Source organism: Myotis daubentonii, chromosome 8, assembly GCF_963259705.1.
Source record: "Myotis daubentonii chromosome 8, mMyoDau2.1, whole genome shotgun sequence".
Taxonomy (NCBI): Eukaryota; Metazoa; Chordata; class Mammalia; order Chiroptera; family Vespertilionidae; genus Myotis; species Myotis daubentonii.
Window position 1 is genome coordinate 45,654,747 of NC_081847.1, and position 21,978 is coordinate 45,676,724.

The 21,978-nt window shown below is 41.4% G+C and overlaps 1 pseudogene; it reads left to right on the plus strand.

The window, feature by feature from the left end:
- Positions 1-21,078: 21,078 nt before the first annotated feature.
- On the plus strand, positions 21,079-21,762 carry LOC132240296 (large ribosomal subunit protein eL21-like; annotated as a pseudogene).
- Positions 21,763-21,978: the final 216 nt, after the last annotated feature.

The window sequence follows — 21,978 nt, forward strand, 5'->3', positions numbered from 1 at the left end:
TGAAAAAAACAAACAGAGAACAGAATATTCAAGAACTATGGGACAACTACAAAAGGTATGACATATGGCCCTAACTGGTTTGGCTCAGTGGATAGAGCGTCGGCCTCTGGACTAAAAGGTCCCAGGTTCAATTCCGGTTAAGGGCATGTACCTTGGTTGCGGGCACATCCCCAGTAGGAGGTGTGCAGGAGGCAGCTGATCGATGTTTCTCTCTCATCGATGTTTCTAACTCTCTATCCCTCTCCCTCCCTCTCTGTAAAAAATTAATAAATATATTTTTTAAAAGGTATGACATATGCATAATGGGATTTTCAGAGAGAAGAAATCAAGAAAGGAATAAAAGAAATATTTGAAACAATAATAACTGAGAATTCCCTCAAATTAGTCAGACACCAAATCACAGACCCAGTAAGCTCAGAAAACACCAAGCAGCATAAATGCAAAATAAAGAAGAGAAAAAAACCCACACCTACACCTAGACATATCATTTCAAATTATAGATAGTCAAAAATTAAGAACAAATTCAACAGAAAGCAGAGGAAAAAAACACCTTACCTATAGAAGAACAGAAATAGGAATTTCTTTGGACTGCTCCTCAAAACCATGCAAGTGAGAAGAAAGTGAAGTGAAATATTTTAAGTGGTGAGAAAAAAACCACCAACATAAAATTCTGTAATCTGAAAAATTATCCTTCTAAAGAGAAGGAAAAATAGACTTTCTCAGACAAACAAAAATTGAGGAACTTTGTTTCCAGGAGACCTACTATGTAAGAAATATTGAAAGAAGTTCTTTAGAGACAAGGGAAATTATCTAGGATAGAAACTTGGATCAACGTAAATAAAGGAAGAACAATTAAGAAGGATTAAGTGAAGATAAAATAATTTTTTATTTTTTTGACTTTTAATTGATCTAACATTTTGTTCAAAATAATAATAGTAACAATGTATTCAATTATGTATATTTATGTATATATTTTCTGTATATATTTACATACATATAAGGAAATGACAGCAATGATTCAAGGGATGGGAAGAAGAGATTCAGATTATTATGTTATTACTAGAGAGTCAGTGCACAAATTCATGCATGGGTGGGGTCTGGCCAGCAGGCCGGCCGGGAGAAGGGGCCCCAGGTGGTTGGTGGGCTGGGTCCACCCCCTGGTTGAACTCCATTCGAACTCCCGGTCGAGGGGATAATTTGCATATTACTCTTTTATTATATAGGATAAGGTACTCATACTACCCATGAAATGGTACAGTGTTATTTGAAAGTGAATGTAGATTAGTTGTAAATTATATTACATATTCTAGGGCAACCATTAAAAAAATTTAAAAAGAAGTATAGCTGATATGCTAGGAAAGAGAGAAAATGGAATCATATAAAATGTTTAATTAAAACCAAAAAAGGAAGAAAAAGAGTGGAAAACAAAAATAAGAAAAGAGATCAAGGACAACAAATAGAAAGTAGTAACAAATATGGTAGATATTAATCCAATGATATCAATAATCACTTTAAACATTCCTTTCTGATGGAGGTGGAGGAGAAGTTAAATGTACTAAGTATTCTGCACTCCAAAGCAAGATCTCAATGTATGTCCGCCTCCAAGATACCTGAGGGCTCAGACACTCACCTCCAGGGCACAGTGCATCAGAATCAGTGTATGTGGTGGTGACTCAGGGTGGGGGTGGAAGTTCACCATGTCAGCTCCCAGGTGATTCTTGGATTTGGATCCACTCAAGGTGGGAGTGTGTGTTCACATCTAGTCAACCTCCTTCAGAATCTTGGGCTTCAAGGAAGATGCTATTTGCATCCAAGGCATGAAAATCCAGGGGAGGAAAAATTGGCCTCTTGGGTGTGACTTCAGAATTCTCATAATCAACCCTTCCCCCACAAACACTGTCCCCCTTGATCACCAGGTCCCCAGAATTCCACTATGGACATCCATTCATTGGGCTTAAGGCTGTGGTATCTGAAGTATCAAGGTCATCTGTGGAAGGGAGTTAGACTAGGTGAACTGTGAGATCTGACATGAAGACTCCATAATCCTGTGCTTTGTCCCTTTAGTGTCAATTAATTCCAGATCATTTCTTTGGATAGAGAGTGAAGTTAGGCCCTTGCAATCTGAGGAAGGAAGAATAAAAACAGGGAGGACACAAACCACATTTGGAGTTCCTCACCTCTGTGGAGTTCCTCACCTATGGGGGGTTCCTCACCTATGGGGGGTTCCTCACCTATGGGGGCTTCCTCACCTATGGGGGGTTCCTCACCTATGGGGGGTTTCTCACCTATGCTGGCTCCCACACAAGCTGGCGTTTCTCCTCTTCAGTCTCAGAATTTGAATAGAAAAACCTGGAGACCCTGAAGTTGCAAGACAGGTATCAAGGAAAGGCCCACCTGGATGAGTGTTATGGGTTGAATTTTGTCTCCTGAACACTCAGACGTTGAAGTCCTAACTCCTAGACTATCAGAATATGACCTTATTTGGAAATAGGCTCATTAAGGATATAATTAATTAAGATGCGGTCCTATTGGAATAGGATGGGGCCCTAATCTGATTAGTGTCCCGATGAAAAGGGGATATTCAAGACAGATGTGTACAAAGGACAAACCCATGGGAAGACTGGAATTATGTCACCACAAACAGGAAGGACCAGAAGCTAGAAGAGAGAGCTGGAGCAGAATCCTCCCTCACATCTTAAGGGGAGCATGATCCTGCCGATTTCTTAATTACAGACTTCTGGCCTCCAGAGCCATGATTGGATCCATTTCTGTGTTCTCAGCCACCTAGTTCGTGGTAATTTTTTACAGCACCCCAAGAAAACCAATTTGGGGAGTCTACAAGAAATCTGGCCTGGTGAGAGACCAGCCCATCATACCCCAGAGGGGTGCAGATGGGCTCCCCCTGCCTGCAGCCCCATGGGCCCTAGCCTTTGAGTTTATCGGAGCTCTGGGAGCCCCTTTTTAGAAGGGAACCCCCTCCCCCAGTGGACAGGATTAACAGAAACTCCCGACACACAGGAGCCTTCTGCTAGGGCAGTTCATTTAGCTGTCTGGTCCACTGTTATTATTGATGACACACCATCGTAGATGTGACTCATAAAATTGGATATAAAAGGAGGGCAGTACCATTTTTAATCCCTTTAATGTGATGTACTAGGAAAATTCATCATTTATTACAGCAGACGGTTGAAAGCCACTCAGAAAGAGTGTTCTCTCCTTCCTGAAACTTGGCAGCAGACGGTTCGCTTCCCCCAGTTTTTTGAAATCTTTGCATCTATTTTCTTTTTTAAGCTTCTCCCTTAAAGAAGCTCCTAAGAAGCACACTGAACCCTGGGAATGCAGGTGAGGTTGTCATTCTGCAGATGCCAGCACTCGGGTTCCATTGCCGCATGAAAAGAGAATAAATGACCAGCTAGCTACTCACAAGAGAAGGCCCAGGTCTCATTCACTACTCATACTCCGCAGTTACTCTCATCTCTGCTGAGGACCTCAAAAGGTTTTGCAGTGGGAACTGAAACTTCACCGTGCCCCAAGGGATGGACACATTTCAGCTAAATTTGCAACAAAGTAGGATAAAAAAACATCCATATGGAGACAGGGTCAGTGGAGCCAGTGGGCCACCCAGATCGTCAGGCACCTGACCCAGCGTCTTCCCACACCAGCTTGGCCCCAGCAACCACACAGCAGGCGCTCAGTGCAAGTACATCAAGCATTCCTACCCTGAGAACATGCTAATTGTCTCTTTAAGGCGCATCCCTGGCCCTGAAAAACCCGCACTGGTCCCTTCATTGCTCAGCCTCAGCCCAGAGAGGCAGCCAAACAGATGCCGATGTCAACAGCGACCACACTGTCTGCAGGAGTACAGCCAAGGTGACAGTGTGGCATGAAGCCACTGGCTGCCGAGATTGGCGCCATCGGTGTTATTTAGAAGGCTCCTGCTGCTGTGGTGTGCGAGTCGCCAAGCTCACCAGCGAGGAAATTGGATCTGTTCCAGGCAAATCTAAAATGCCAAAAACTAACAAACTGCCACCACCGAGGGGAGCTGTTAAAGCTACTAAAAAAAGGTCTCTGGGCTTGTTAGTGTGTTATGGATTCAAATGGCAAAGCACAGGAATGTTTCCAAAGAGCTTTTGATTCAAGGATAAATACTGGTTCCAAGAATCAGGCCCTTCAGTGTCCCGACTGAGAGAGCTTCCAATAAGGAATGTAATAAACTGACGTGGTTACACAAAACCGGAGGCTCTCTGGTGGTTTTCATTAGCCACCTCCTGCCACCTCGTGTTAACAAGGCTGTGGAAATTGGGGAGAAGGCCCCAGTGCAGCGTGCTTCACCTCCATCAACTCTGGGGCCGCTCATGTCTCGGTGGAGACGGCTTATGATGAGCTGTGTCCTCCACGGGCTCCTGTGCCTCAGCCGTTGTCCTTCCTGCCTCCCGCCTTGGGATGCCTGCTGCTCTGGAGGACACGCTCCATCCTCCCACAGCTGCCAGGTGGGCAATATCATTTCTTCTCTGCATTCCGTCTGCGGTTTGTTGGGTATCTGCCGTGAGCTCAGTCCAAAGCACAATGAGAGACTTTGATATGGTCAGTTCTGAAAAATGTCTTATGTTACCTAGGCCTATATTCTGTATAGAAGCATGCCTCAGTATTTAAATCGATTCACTTCCTGAGTTTTGGAAAGCGGTAGCAACAGATCAGAAAGCAAGGGGTGCTCTTTGTCCAAAGAGCTCCACTTCCAAATTTTTAGCTAAATGCTTTAGTTTTTGAGTAAGGAGGAATAAGGGCACATCAGGGGAAGGAGCAATTGATAAGGTGCTTCCAGTATAGCTAATTGACATCTCAACACAACATTTATTTCCAACTTTTAAAAAAGCTAATTTGACACAGAGTCCCTCCCGGGAATAAATTTTATTGTGTGTTTTTTAAATGTTTTATTGTTTGAAGTGCTAAGACAAAACAAAACAGCCAGACCAGAAATCCTAAATTTTTAAAAATAATGCCAAATTCTCATCCCCTAACCAACTAACCATTTCATTTGCCTTATTTTCTACTGGGCTTTTTAAAAAATGTATTCATATTTAATACATAATTGCACAACATAGATGGAAATTTGTCCTATTTCCCCCATTTTTACCTTAAATCATAACCATAAATCATAACCAAATTCTCCATTTTGATCTTAAATCATAAGCATCTATAAAACTTTCATACTTATTAATGTTTACTGATTCAAGATATTCACCAATATCATGAACTTTTTAAAAAGTCTAGTAAATGTGCTACAATTCACCTACCATTATTTACTGTTACAAATAGCTGTAACAAAGATCTTCATGTATCTATTGTTTTATTCCTTTGACAGAGTATTTCCTTAGGAAAAGCCCTAGCCTAGGATTGGGACTATTTGCCTAAAGCGCATTTTCATTTTCCTTTATTGTTTTTGGTAAATTGAAATGTTTGGTTTAAAAAAATTTCACAACAGCTTTTGAGGTCATGCGAGCACGAACGTGTTACAAAATCAAGGCTGGTGATGCCAGCGCCTGGCACCGAGTCTGCTCAAACTATATCACTGGCACAGGCACACACCCACTGGTGACCTTTATGCGCAAAGGAGAAAAGGGGACTTACATCTGAAACAATACAGACGTGGCATGCAAATGACTAGACTAGAAAGTGATCTTTTGCCTTCATTGATTTTTTTTTCCCTGCTGTTGTGCAGCATGTTATGAAAATGGACTTCCCAGTTTTCATTTATTTGTGACTCATCAGAAAATATTTTCAACTATATCCCGGGCCAGCTGTGGGCCTTGTAATAACAGGCACTCAACAAATATTTGTGGAATTAAATGGAAAAGAACAAAATATTTTTTAATACTTCATTCCGTTTTTGCAGTGTACATATAGCATGTGCAAAATATAGACCACTGTTGTAAGCAGAGATTTGGGGCTTGTTTGTTACTGCAGCATAACTTTTACTCCCTGTGCTAATTAATTAATGTACAGAAATATTCAGCTTGATTCTCTGAACTCAGAATCAAAAGCCAGACTCATAAAATAGCAGAAAAGCCTAGTCCCACTGGTGCAGGAAATGAGGGAACAGGGATTTTCCCTGTAGCACTTAGGCCCATTTTACTGTGTTCTCCAAAGCCAGCAAAGAAAATTGCTCTGATTAATGAGGTTTTTCCTAAAAGAGGCATAGAACACTTAGAAATTAAAAACTAAAAGGGCCCTGGCCAGTTTTTCTCAGTGGATAGAGCATCGGCCTGCAAACTGAAGGATTCCAGGTTTGATTCCGGTTAAGGGCACATGCCTGGGTTGCGGACTCGATCCCCATTTGGGGGTGTGCAGGAGGCAGCCGATCAATGATTCTTTCTCATCATTGATGTTTCTATTTCTCTCTCCCTCTCCCTTCTTCTCTGAAATCAATAATAATAATAATAATAATAATAAACTAAAAGGAATTAGTGGGACACTCCATCTGGTTTGGAATAACGTTTATCGTTTTACTGATTATAAAAATATGTTCTGTGCAGAAAATAATAATACAGAAAATTAAGAAGACTCTAAAGCTCATCTGTAATCCTGCCACATTAAGAGAACCACTGTGATTATTATGGTCACCCTCTATGCAGTCTCCTTCTAGAGCAGTGGGGCTTGGCAAACCTTTTTGGCCCAGGGCCAGACAGTAAATGCTTTAGTCTCTGCACGCCTTTGCTATTGCAACTACCCACCTCTGGCACAGTGAGAGAGCAGCCATGCACAGCACCTAAGTGAGTGACCTCGGCTCTGCTCCTGTGAAACCGCATGTCCTGAAACAAGCAGTGGGCCCGATTTGGCCCTGCCCACAGTTTGCTGTCCCCCTGTTCTCGAGCCTTCAATCTGGAGAGGGCAAGCATGGGCTTCCACATTGATATTTCCCCTCTCCTCCTGGTCATTCTCATTGTCATCATCCTACTGAAAGGATCTCATCAGACTTCACCATGTACATCGGTCAACAAGTATTTATGGAACGCCTACTGCTATACATTTGAACCGGTGGGTGAGCCCCTGGCATCCCTGCCCTTTGGGCTGCAGGCAGTAAGAAAACCATTACAAATATGTACATAATGACAAGGGTGCCCAGGAGAACTGAAGGCTGCTCTCTGGGAGCCTGTAACTGGAGGGTGTAACCTGATTGGAGATTCAGGGGCAGCTTCGATGAGGGTCGATGAAGCTACAATCTGAATGATGAGTAGGGGTTGCCTGGGCCATGTGCTGGGAGGAGAGAGAGCAGCAGACATGAAGGCCCCAATGGGGCGGGGGGGGGGGAGGGGGCAGCCCTGACAGTTGAGCTGGAGGGAGGCCCGTGTGGTCAGAGCACAGAAATACTGCAGGGGCCAGTGAGAGGAGCAGGCAGGGCTTTTGCACCACCGGAGGCATTTTGGAATTGATCATGTGGGCAGTAGGGAGCCACTTAAAGAGTTTTAAACAGCGGGCTCTTGGAATCAGCATTATTTCAATGGATCCTGACCTTAGCATCTACACCCCCAGCCACTGGGAGATCTCCCTGTCTGCTTTCTGTGCAGGTCTGCAGAGTAAGCTGTTGAGTATCCTCATGTTGTCATGGTTCTGCTAAAGCACCCTCGCTAGCTCCCTCAAGGACAAGAAATAAAGTCCACGTCTGGATTTACAGCTGCTCAATGTCCCAAAACTCCCTTTATTTTTTCTTCTGTTCAAACTAAGTCATTTGCTTTTCCCTGTACACATCCCCTATGCTTTGGTTCAAGCTGTTTTCTCCATCTAGAATGCTTCTTTTGCTCAATATTATGCTTGTGAGATATGTCAGTGTTGCTGTGAGTGGCAATATGTCATTTTCATTGTTATCACAGTTTTCCTTTGCGTGAGTATTCAATAATTCACTTATCCCTCTTACTTGAATAGACATTTCTCCAAAGAAGATACATAACTGGCCAAGAGGCATATGAAAAGATGCTTGACATCATTAATCAATACAACAATGTAAATCAAAGCCACAATGAGATGCCACTTCATACCAACCAGGATGAGTATTATAAAAAAAAAAATCAAAACAAAACTAAAAACCAGCCCTGGCAGGTTTTTAGTGGTTAGAGCGCTGGCCCACAGACCAAAGTGTTGTGGCTTTGATTCCTGGTCAAGGGCATGTGCCTCGGTTGCAGGTTTGATCCCTGGCCCCAGTAGAGGCATGTGTGGGAGGCAACTATGTGTGGGAGGCAACTGGTTGATGTGTCTCTGTCACATCAATGTTTCTCTCTCTCTCTCTCTCTCTCTCTCTCTCTCTCTCTCTCTCTCTCTCTCTCTCCCTTCCCCCTACCTCCCTCCTTTCCACCTTCTCTCTAAAGATCAATGGAAAAAATATCCTCGGGTGGGGATTACAAACAAACAAGATATAAAAAAACATACAACAAAAATAACAAGTGTTGGTGAGTATTTGGAGAAATTGACATCCTCACACACTGCTGAAATGTATAACAGTGCAGCCACTGCAGAGCCTCAAAATGGTAAACATAGAATTGCCATTTGATTCCACTCCTAGGTAGATACTCAAATGAATTGGAAAAAAAAATATTCAGCCGAACCGGTTTGGCTCAGTGGAGAGAGTGTCGGCCTGCGGACTCAAGGGTCCCCGGTTCGATTCCGGTCAAGGGCATGTACCTTGGTTGCAGGCACGTCCCCACTGTGGGGCGTGCAGGAGGCAGCTGATCGATCTCTCTCATCGGTGTTTCTGACTTTCTATCCCTCTCCCTTCTTCTCTGTAGAAAATCCATAAAATATATATATATAAAATATTCAAACGAATATTTGTATGTGAATGTTCATAGCAGTATTCACAATAGGCAGAAACAACTCAAATGCCTGCCAATCAGTGAGTGGATAAACAAAATGTGGTCTATCAATACCTGGGAATGTATTCACCCATAAAAAGAGTCATGGTTTCACAAGTCTAAAAACGTTGTAAGTATACACTTAAAAAACTTAAACTGAGGACCAAAATTGAAGTTCGTTCACTGACCCCCAAGTCATCAATCTACAGCTTATATTGTACTGCTATCTCTCGGAGAGTGTGAGTGAAAAAGTGGTGTATAGGGCGGGTATGTTTTAACAGGGAGTAGAGCCTTAAACTAAAGTCCCGAGGCTCTGAGTACATTTCCAGCATCAAACCGTGAGTCTGAAGTGAAGGTTGGAGTCTTCTAAAATAGCATCTGGTCATCCCTGAAGGGAAGGCTCATCAGCTTTGTTGAACACCATTATAATTTGCTCTCAGATCTATTTGACTTCGGTTAGGAAAGTCTTGCAGTACACAGGCCTGACTGTGAAATATTTGTCATCCCTAATATAGCGTTTGCACTTCTGCTAAGATATGCGGATAATGTTGAGACAGCTCAGGCCAACACTGAGTCATCAGGATCATGACAGATTAATACGCATAAGGTTTTCCTCATCTCACCCTTGGTGTCCCTTCTGCCTTTTAAAGTAACCATTCCTCCGTGGCATTCTTTCAGACTTTCCCTGCCCTCCATTCCATAGCGTCTATACTTAATTCTGCTCCCCTCCTCCAGCTCAAGATCATTCCAATGTGTCTTACGAGATCTCAGACTTCGAGAAAAGCGATTCTTGGAATGCCATCTGGATAACCATGAGATGTGTCCAGACAGACACGTTGCGGATTATCTCCAGGAAGGAAGAAAATTAGGAGAAAGTCTCAGAACTATTTATACAATTACACTGCAGGTTTGGGCCTGGAAAGTAAGAAAGTAGGACTTCAGAGTATTTGCTTGCATCTCTTCTTTCCTGCATTTCATGAAGTTAAAATTATAACCACCTGCTTCAGAAGATATAAAAATCCTGAATTCCACCATTTTATTTCATGTACTAGACTCCAATTTTGTCTCTCAACAGGATTTCTCTATTTTTCTCTCAGAAACACTTTCTTGTCTTCTTGCCATTAGTAAACTGTTATTGAGCATCCACTGTTTTCTAAGCCCCGTGCTGGGTACTACAGATACTGAGATAAACAAAACCTGGGATTTATCCCTGAGTAATGAAAATTTAATGTAGAACAAGCCATGTAAATAAATACCCACACCACAATGAAACAAGAGCTTTATGAGAAAAGTGTTGAGTAGTGTGGAGGAGGAATGATTCATAAACTATAAAATCTTATTTTTTCCTTCTATCATCTCTGACTTTCTAGTATCTGAGGGTGAGTTTATTTTTATTTTAATATTTCATATATCTTTGAAGTCTATGTTCTCAAGACTTACATTTTTCATCTTTTATTAAAACACTCTACCTTTTGTGGGCCTCACAGATAAATATAACCTTTTACTGCATCACTTTGATTTTTATTTGGGATCTAGAAATCATAACACACACCCACATAATTCAACAATTGACCAATGGCATCACTGTTGAGGTGAAGCATTTTTAAGAACTAAAACTAAAAAATAAGTGAGATCTATTCAGTATATTGTTCCTTCCTATCAGGAACCCAAACCCATGAAGAGGCTAAAATAAGCTTCTTAGAATTAAAAGTAAACACACGCTGTTGTTGTTGTTTTTGTATGTGTGTGTATTTTTTTTAGAGAGAGAGGAAAGGAGAGGGAGAGAAAGCGAGAAACGTCAATGTGAAAGAGAAACATCCATTGGCTGCCTCCTGCACGCCCCCTACTGGGGACCAAGCCCACAACCCAGGCATGTGCACTGACTGGGAGGAACCCACTACCTTTCAGTGCATGGGACAATGCCCTGCCCACTGAGCCACACCTCTGCTGCCACCATGGTCACCTCTAAGGAAAAGCGCTCGCACGGTTGTTTGAGTTGTGAACTAAACTAACTGCTTTTTTCATGGAACTCTTTTTACTTGAAAGGACAACTGGCAACTCTGGTTGTTCAGACCTGACAGCTTGTCAGCCATGTTTTTGAAAATGAACCCAGCGAGCTTGTCACACCAAGGAAAACCAACGGAGGGTATTTGCTTCTTTCGGGCTTTTAAGCAAATATTTGATTTTAAAAAATCAGCTTGGCAGCTTCCCAAGACTTAAAGGCTTTTCTGATGAGATTGGTGCTGATATGAATGAGTGTTCTTTTGATATTGTGTAATGAAATGGGTCAACATTTGGAAGATATCCACTGCTCAGTAAACCAATATTTTCCAAATAGTCCAGGCATGATGTTATAAGATTATGCGTGGGCACAGATGAAAGATCCGTTCAAAGTGCCAGCTAGAGCAATAGGTTAATGCCACTGAGTAGGCAGATTTCGCTGATGCAGTTTCAGATTCCACATTGCAACTCAATGTAAGGAACCACTGCTTGGCTACTTTCGGTGAGGTTTCAAAGAAGAATATCCCCAATTATATAAAAAGGCTATGAAAATTTTTCTCTTTTCCAAACTCATATGTATCTATACAAGGCCAGACATTTTTTTTCACATATTTAAACTGAAATAACATATTACAGCAGAGTGAATGCAGAAGTAGATGGGAGAATCCAGCTGTTTAATATTAAAGAGATATTAAGCCTAATATTAAAGAGATTTGCAAAAATGTAAAACAATGCCACATTTCTCAATAAGTATTTTTGGTTTTGGGAAAATATAGCTATTATTCATAAAAATAAGTAATTTATGTTAACAATTAATATATTTATTGTTGCTTTTAAATGATCCAATAACCTTTCAAAATATTTATAACAGAATAAATAACTATAGCACTATAACTCACATAAACCGAACCCATTGGAGTTCCAATAATTTTTGAGAGTATAAAGAGAGCAAAGCCTGCTCTGGCTGGCAGTGCTCAGTGGTTAAAACATTGGCCCTAGCACGGAATGGTTGTGGGTTCGATTTCAGGTCAAGGGCATGTACCTGGTTGCAGGTTTCATCCTCGCCCTGGTCAGGGTTTGTGCAGGAGGCAACCAACCAATGTGTTTCTCTCACATGGATGTTTCTCTCTCTCCCTCTCTCCCTCCCCCTTCCCTTCTCCTTTCCACTGTCTCTGAAAATCAATGGAAAGATATCCTCAGGTGAGGATTAACAGAAAGGAGAGAGAGAGAGAAGGAGAGAGAGAAGAAAAGCCTGCCATAGGGCAGAGCTGCCTGCTGATATGGGCCCCCACAACCGCATACCTTGATGCATGGGCCTGTTCAGATGTGTTTGCAGTTTTAAAACAACAGAGACTCAATATATATTTTTGTTCTCCCTCCATTTTTGCTTTTCTCCTAAATTGCTTTCTGTTCTTTCACCTACAGTAACATCTATATCACTAAGGACAGCCATGGGACAGTGATACATCAATACGATGAAGAGTTATAGTAAGTGCACAGTTGATTTAAAGGAGAACACTGCGTAAATGTGGCTCTCCTGCATGGGTTGCCTCGGTTCTGCATTCAGTTAGTTCATCAGTGCTGTTCTCTGCTTTCCAGGTAATGTCATGGCATCCGTTAAGGAAAATCAAACAAGCAAAACCCTTTATTTATAACCAATATTACCAAAGCAAGGTCAGGGGGGTATGTGACTTGCCCAAGTATTGTACAATAATCAACTAATAAAAAGGGCATTCAAGGACAAAAATAATATTTTTCATGCAAATCACCCTTTTTGGTCTAATGCTGACAGTATGCACTGCACAGATCATTGCTTTGGATTTTGTAACTTTTATGAACCTTATTTGGATACAAATAAATGTGTGGAATGTCCAGAGTGTAGCAGGACTACCGGAGATTAGCAAGGCTGTGTGGTAAAGACATTTTTTAAGCCCATGAAAGATACTCTACTGTCATGGATACTGGTTTCCTGAGTTTAGTTCCATCTCCTCTCAGTACAAAATTCCATTTGGAATGCAGTAATGGTTTCGTGCTTACATACAGTATCTTTGTAAACACACAGTATTTACCTTGTCACGTACACTAAGATAAGAAGTTTGATCATGAGGTGCACTATCCAGTATAGTATCCACCAACCATATGTGGCTGTTTAAATATAACTTAATTAGAATTGAACAAAATTTAATTCAGCTCCTTGTTCTCAACCAGCCCCAATTCGAGTACCTCAGATGGCTAGTGGTTGCCATACTGGAGAATGCAGCCAGAGACTATCTCCCTTGTCACAGAAAGCTCTACTGAACAGTGCGTATCCAGAGCATAATCAGTAGTCTTCATTTTTTAATATATGGCTGTGTGAAGGCCATGCCTGACTCTTAACGGATGTTAGTGATTTGAACATTTTTATTACATTTTTGAAAAGACTGAGTTTTTGTTTTGGAATTCTGGTCACAAACCCATGTTTTAAAAGTAATTAAAATGAATACAGCAAAAGCATGTGTTTGCAAAGCAGCTTTCTTCCAACTTGCATATTTTATTCTGCCAACATCCATTTTTTTATTAAAAGAGAACTTACTGAGTGACTTCTGTGTGCCAGACACTCCTCTGGGCTCTGGAACCAACCAAATCAAATCCCTAGCCTCATGGAGCATACGCTGAAGGCAGTGGGATGAGAAGCAAACATTTCTGTTTTCAGGGCCAGATATAAAGCTATTATGTGCCAAAACAGAGAGCAAAACGAGAATATTCCAATTCTTACGTTGTTGCTCATTAAGAAGTTATAGAAGAGGCAAATATTAAGACTATAACTTTGGCCTTGGCCAGTTTGACTCAGTGGATAGAGCACTGGCCCTCAGACTGAAGGATCTTGGGTTCGATTCTGGTCAAGGGCATGCACCTCTGTTGCAGGCTTGATCCCTGGCCCCCGATATGTCTCTCACATTGATGTCTCTCTGTCTCTGTCTCTCTCCCGCCCTTTCACTCTCTCTAAAAATCAATGAAAAAATGTCCTTGGTGAGGATTAACAACAACAAAAAGACTAGAACTTTGGATTTTAAGAGACATCCTCATCATCAAAAACAAAATAGCTTTCCAAAGACTTTTAAAATATCATTTAAAAAATATATTTTTATTGATTTCAGAGAGGAAGGGAGAGAGAGAAACATCAATGATGAGAAAGAACTATGGATTGGTTGCCTCCTGCATACCCCCTACTGGGGATTGAACCCAAAATTCGAGCATGTGCCCTGACCGATAGTCTGATGCTCAACCACACCAGCGGGGCTAAAACATCATTTCTCAAAAAGTATATTTGGCTGACAAAGTGTGCCAAGAACTGATACACATTCTCTAGCCACCCTCTTCCTTAATGGAATCAGAGGATCTCCTGTTGGAAGTGGCTTTGGCCTCTTCCATTCCGGCACACCTCCCACAACATCCAGCCCAGCAACCATTTCATCTCTAGCCGAGCACTTTGGGTGGGAGAAAGCATGCCGACTTCGTAAACAGTAGGAGCACGTTTTCCTTAGTCCTAATTTTCATTATTGCTATTATTATTATTACTGTGACTATCGAATCACATATCCATAGTTAAAAGTTTAGATATAATACATAAAGATAAAAATGTTAAATTAGTTGTATTCTTGCTAACCACTATTAGTATTTTGATATATAGTATTCTTCAAGAATTTCTGTCTCTTTCTCTGTATCTCTCTCTCTGTGTCTCTTTCTCCATCTACATACATCTATATTTCTATTAAATTAAAGTGGTGCCATTTATATCCTGCTTTTTTCTACTTAACCATGTAATACAAACATATTTTCATTCAAATAAATAGAACTCTATCTCACCATTGTAATAGCTGTATAATATTGCATTTAATGACTATATCATGATTTCTTTAAGGCTTTATTGCCGAAAGTTTACATTGCTCTATATATTTCACTGTTATAGCCAATATTGGGTTGAACATTCTTGTACATGTATCTCTGTGAAGCTGATTAAATTTCAGTGACCAAAATCTAGAAGTGAAATTCCTGGGTCAACTGCACATATTTAGGACTCTTCATACACATTACCAAATTTGTCCTATAAAGATTATACCTTTACCCTTATTCTAGCAGTAATGAGAATGCCCTTTCACCACGCCCTCACCAATACTCTTTTGGGGAGAAATTGGTTTCCAGTTTGGCCCTGGGACAACCTTTCTAGTATTTGAACAAAACTGTCATGTCCCCGCAAAATCTCCTCCTTTTTAGACAGAACATCCGTCCACTATGGATTAATAAATTATTGTCAACCTGGAGGATCAATAGTTCTGTCCTTGATCTTTCACTGCTCAACATTCTAATAGATGACTTGGAGGAAGCTGGGAAAAACATGCTTGCAGATTCTTTTCAACATTTGTTTAGTGCCTACCAGATGCCAGGCGTGGTGCCTTGTTCTTAGGACATAAATACCAATGAGCCCAGGCCCTGGCCAGGTAGCTCAGTTGGTTAGAGCATTGTCCTGATAGGCTAAGGTTGCAGGTTCAATTCCCTGGTCCATATACATACAAAAATCAACCAATGAATGCATAAATAAGTGGAACAACAAATTTACTAGTATGTTTCTCTCTCTCTCTCTCTCTCTCTCTCTCTCTCTCTCTCTCTCTCTCCCTTCCCCCTTTCAAATCAATAATTTAAAAAACAGAACAAAAACAAACAAATCAGGCCTCTTCCTTGCCCTGGAGGAGCTCGCAATTCTCTCCAGACTGAGAGGAGTGTGATGGGGCTAGATCCGGTCATTTCCAACACAGCTCATGTAGGAAACAATAGTATATGTGATAGAGGGCAGCAGCCACCCAGTCCCTCTCACAGGCTCCAGCACACTGGTGGCAGAGTCCGCTCTCTTCAGCAAATATTTGTGGAGCCCCTTTTGTGTGTCAGGCCCTGTTCTCCAGAACAATCCTCTAGAAAAGATTTTTTGAAGTCTTACACCCTTCCCTCCACCATGGCCATAAGCAAAAAGATGTCTCCATTACACTCGGACCCAAGTGTCCTCAAGCTTAACTATGCCTCTCCCTCCTCAATGATTTATTTTCTCTGACAATTTCCCAAGAGAAATTTGGGCTGGCTAATACAAAACCAAATGCATTTTGAAGAATTAACCTTAGTGGGAGATAAGCTGCTTTTAAATCCTTTTGGGAGGGACAGTAGGCAGTGCTGAAATACCTAAGATTTGATTCTAGAAGTCCACTGTGAAATATAAATTAGGCTAGAACAGAAAAAGAAATGCTCCCAACTCTACAACAGGCAGCAGTTGGTGGTTGACAGATGATTTTGTAACTAATATCAAACATCCAGAAATTTCTTCTGAACTGTACTCTGAGATCAGCTCATCCCTATGTTCTGTCTCCTCCCCAATGGTCGGCAAACTGTGGCTCAGCAAACCACGGCTCGCGAGCCACATGCGGCTCTTTGGCCCCTTGAGTGTAGCTCTTCCACAAAATACCGACTTCTGCGCATGGGCCACGAGGTTTCAATCGCACTCTATGTGCGTGCCCCCACGTGGTATTTTGTGGAAGAGCCACACTCAAGGGGCCAAAGAGCCGCATGTGGCTCGCAAGCCGCAGTTTGCCGACCATGGTCTAGGCCAGTGATGGCGAACCTGTGACACACATGTCAGAGGTGACACGCGAACTCATTTTTTTGGTTGATTTTTCTTTGTTAAATGGCATTTAAATATATAAAATAAATATAAAAAATATAAGTCTTTGTTTTACTATGGTTGCAAATATCAAAAAATTTCTATATGTGACACAGCACCAGAGTTAAGTTAGGGTTTTTCAAAATGCTGACACGCTGAGCTCAAAAGGTTCGCCATCACTGGTCTAGGCCATAACAGCCAAGGCTTAGGTTCACCTCATCCTCAGAGCACGGGGTTGTTAATGCATCAGGAAACCCTCGTATCTGAAGGACTTGACACAAGAAACAGCCTCTTGTCTGTGGACCTCCTGGTCAGATGTCCTGGCAAGGCCAGAAGGACCTAGGAAAGGTTACAGTACTTGGAACTGTTGGGTGTTAAATGCCAAAACTGATGGCCCTTCTTTGCAGAGAAATACAATCAGCTCATGATTTGAAGCATGAAATGAGACATGCCTGGTTCTATTTCAGATTTATATGTTTTAATTGTTGGATTGGTGCCTGACATTTTGTTGGATGTCACAATAGTTTGTGCTTGATTGGAGCAGAAACAGTTGATCTTTGCTTCCCACGTGTTTTATGAACCAGGGCCCACTCACTGGAGTTGAGGGAGTGTATTAAGGGCTGGCTCTGCCTTCCTCTCACTCTCCTTTCCAGAATTGTATGGCTAAAAGGGAGAGAAACAAACGTGTCTGTTCCCCTCCTCCACCTGGCCGCTGCCATGGGGAGTTGCCAACAGTCTAAGTCTTCATTTTCCAAATCGAGTTCTATTCATACTCTCTGCAAACAGCCACGGCTTGGCCCACCCCGGGCCTAGAGGCACATGGAGAGGCAGTGCAGCGAGACTGACTCAGGAGGATGGTGAAGGGAAAGGCCCAGACAGGCCCTGGAGGTGGGCTGGAGTCTGTTTCAGCAGAGCATTCCAAGGCCCTGGTTTGGATGGGGGAGCCCTAAGTCAGTTCTAGACAAGACCCCTCAGCCTGTGGGCTCTGTGTCCTGTGAGGAGGGGCCAGCTGAAGGTGGCCACAGGGCATCCTCTGAAGCAGGCAGCCAGCACAGGGCACCTCGAGTGTGGGTCTAGGGGCCAAACTGCACGCACTCAGACACGCACACAGACTCTCTCTCTTCATTCCTCTCTCTTCCTCATATTTTTTAAATCTGATTTTTTATTAAGATAATTGTTGATTCCAATGCAGCTGTAAGAAATGATACAGAACTTGAACAGGTTGGCTGGAGTGTCCACACACATGTGATAGGTTCTTCCTGAAGTAAAGCAAGAAGAGTAATGGGCAGGCCACAGGCAGGAGTAGGGAATTCTAAATTGGAACCTATTTTCCATGTCATTATGCAGTTATATTTGTCAAAGAAGAAGCATATAAATGCCATTTAACAATCTGTTAGCTTGATTTATAATTCGATTTGTAGACATATGGCATGCAGGCCTCCCTTTGTGTACCATTGCCCACACCCCTGCAGGTTAGGGGTTGGCCTAGGGCTCTAGGAGGGGTTATTCCTAAATTAGTTACCCCTAAGAGAGTGTGAATATTCTGACTTCTAACTAGAATAGCCTATTAGCTTCCAGGTCTAATTTTTCCCTTGCAAAGCTTTCTAAGAGGCTGGCAGCCAAAGGAAGGAATGTGCCAGCAGTATTGGGGATGGTGTAGAACACTGGAGTCTGCGGAAAGATTCTCTTGGTAAGACTGACATGAAGAACTCTTGTTCCATCCAGATAAATGGCCCATCCATGTCCAGTAAGTATGTCTGTTTCTCTGCTTTGGTGTTTCTTTTCTGTTCTTGTTCTTTTGGGGTTTCCTTTAGCCTCCTCATAAAATTCCATATGAACAACTTCTAAATGCCTGGGCTAGGCTGAGAGGCTGTGGGCTTGACTAGCTGGGACTAGGACAGTCAAAGGAGCCCAGGCAGGTGGAGCCTGTAAATATTTTGCAATCTCTGCTGCCTCGTGCTTCACAGGATTGACCAAGGACCCAGCAGCTGCAGAAAGGCAGAGCTGTTCTGTCCAACCTCGTGCCTGGGCGGTGTGTGTGCTCAGACAATGTTTGTTGGATGAATGAGCAAATGTCCTTATCTAGCATGGGACACAAAATAAACACTCAGTAAATTGTTGAGTTAAAAAATAATTTTAGGCATTTTAATGAATTAAGAATTACTAATAATTACAATGAACAACAACATAAGTAATAACATATAACAATAGATTATAATTAAATAATATAAGCATATGTGGTAATTCATAGTAAATTAATAATTTAGTTAAAATTTAAATAGTAAATAATAAAATATATTTACATAGGCCATTTGATTGAATTTACTTGAACTACATTTATTCCTAGAAAGCTTGACCACTTTGTCAGAGAGAGAAAAGTAAATTGTTATGTTATCACACTAAAGATAGGGGGAATGACTTAAAATAGCTTCAGGCAAATGCACTATAATTCCTTCCTGGTTTTATGTAGAGTGTGCCACATTCTGAACTGTTTGCATTTTCCTCCAGGGACCTGCCTTCTATGTTCACTTGTACTTGTAGAGCAGTTAATCCACTAAGATGAGAACCATAAATATATAAATGTATATATTTATTTCACGTTTTTGGAAAGGTCCCTAGATTATTGTCTCAGCACATGTGGTTCTAATATTTGTGCTTAATGTTAACAGCTCTACTCTTTTATCAAATATAACAAGTGCTGTGTATCTGATCTTTGGCCATAATGTATTGATATGTTATCATGACTGTGCAAGGGAGGTTGCAGCCCATTCTGATATATTCCATCCACGCCAATTAAAAATAATAAGACATGTAAATCAATTCTAATTGAGAGCCCATATCTGAACCCATAGATCTATGGTTAATTGATAAGGGTGCCAAAACAGTAAAATAGGGACTAGCTTTTCAATAAATGGTTTTGGGACAACTGGGTATCTACAAGCAAAAGAATGAACTTGGACCTCTATTTTACAACATATACAAGAATTAACTCAAAATGGATCAAAGACTTAAATCTAGAAGCTCTAAAACTCTTAGAAGAAAATATAGGGGTAAATATTCTTCACTGCAGATTTGGCAATGGATTCTTAGAAATGAAATAAAAGTATAAGCAACCAAAGAAAAACAAATTAGACTTCATAAAAATTAAAAACTTGTATGCATCTAAGGACTATCAAGAAAGTTAAAAGACTATCTACATAACAGAAGAACTATATTTACAAAACATGTATCAGTTAAGGGACTTGTATCCAGAACACATAAAGAACTCAACAACAGAAAGACAAATCACGGAATTTAAAAATGGGCAAAAGACTTGAATAGACATTTTTCCAAAGAAGATATGTTAAATGACCAACAAGCACATGAAAAGATGTTCAAGATTATTAGTCATTAAGGAAATGCAAATCAAAACCACAGTGAGATATACTTCACACCCATGAGAATGGTTACAGTTAGGAAAAATGGAAATGAACAAGTGTTGCTTTTAAGATGTGGAGAAATTGGAACCCTTATACATTGCTGGTGGGAATGTAAAATGGTGCAGCCACTGTGAGGAACAATTTGGGGGTCCTCAAAAAGTTAAACACAGAATTAACTATATGATCCAGCATCCTATGAAAACAGGACTCAAACAAATACATGTACGTGAATGTTCATTACAGCACCATTCACAATAGCCAAAAAGTAGATATCCATCAGTGGGTGCAGTGATAAACAAAATGTGGTATATACATAAAATGGAATATAATTCAGCCCTAATGCCACAATGCTAAATGCTACATTCTACAATATGGATGAACCTCAAATATATTATGCTAGGAAAAAGAAGCCAAATAGGTCACTTATTGTATGCTTCCATTTATATGAAATATCCAGACTAGGTAAATCCATAGAGAGAGAAAGCAAATTAGTGGTTGCCAGAGGTTGAGGGGAGGAGGGAATAGGGAGTGACTGCATTCATGGGTACAGGGCTGCTTTTTAGTTGATGAAACCGTTTTGGAACCGGATAGAGGTGATGGTTGCACAACCTTGTGAGTGTACTAAATGCCGTTGAACTCTATCCTTTAAAATGGTTACTTTTATGTTATATGAACTTCAATTCAACAAAATAAAACGAAAAATGACAACAGCCAGGCCCTCGCCCCTCTCCCAGACACCTCTGTGAAGCGGGCTCTGTGGACTGAGCCCCAGTCCCCACAAATTCGCAGGGGCAGGAAGCACAGTGGAGACCTGTCCTGCCATGTATTGGGCTTGGGAGAAGTCACACATGCCAGGGCCATGCCTGATCTCCCTGTGTGCCCCTCCTCATTTTTCCCACAGCTTGATGCTAAACAAGTCTTGGGTGTCATACCAGGATTGGCTATATAACTTGTGGAGTTTGGTGCAAAGTGAAATTTGGGGCCCTCTGTTAAAAGATTATTAAGAATTTCAAGCTAAGTGCCCATCAGCAGGTGAGTGGATTAAAAAACTGCGGTACAGCCTTTTAGCCGGAACTGCTATCTTCCAGTAATTTGCCAAAATGACTAACAAAGGGAAAAATGAGAGGCACCCGCTCTATGTTCTCTAGGCCTTTTAGAAAACATGGAATTGTTCCTTTGGCCACATACATGTGAATCTACAAGGAAGGTGATATTGTGGGCATCAAGGGAATGAGCACTGTTCAAAAGGAATGCCCCACAAATGTTACCATGGCAAAACTGGAGGAGTCTGCAATGTCACCCAGCATGCAGCGGGCATTATTGTGAACAAGCAAGTTAAGGCAAGATTCTTGCCAAGAGAATACATGTACGTATTGAGTATATTAAGCACTCTAAGAACCGAGACAGCTTCCTGAAACATGTGAAGGAAGGGGGAGAGTTCAACCATAGGACTTGTATGCATGCATTTAAGCATAACCAATGGACACAGACACCAGGGGGGTGAGGGCATGAACGGGAGTGGGGTGGGGGGTGGGGGCAATGAGGGGATAAGGACACATATGTAATACCTTAATCAATAAAGAAAAAAAATAAAGATAAATTAAAAAAATAGAAGTGATCAGAAAAAGAAGGAAGCCAAAGAGAAAGGTACCTGGGTTCAACTGAAGTGTCAGCCTGCTCCACCCAGAGAAGCACACTTTGTGAGAACCAATGGAAAGGAGCTTGAGCTGCTGGAACCCATTCCCTATGAATTCATGGCATGGTAAGTGGGAATAAATAAAAAAGACTTCTGTGCTGGTAAAAACAAAAAAAACAACAGCACTGTGGCACATCTACACAATGGAATACTATGCTGCTATAAAAAAAAAGAAGGAACTTTTACCATTTGCAATAGCATGGATGGAACTGGAGAGCATTATGCTAAGTGAAATAAACCAGTTGTAGAAAGATAAATATCACATGATCTCATATGTGGGATATAATGATCAACATAAACTGATGAACAAAAATAGATTCAGAGACAAGGGGGGCG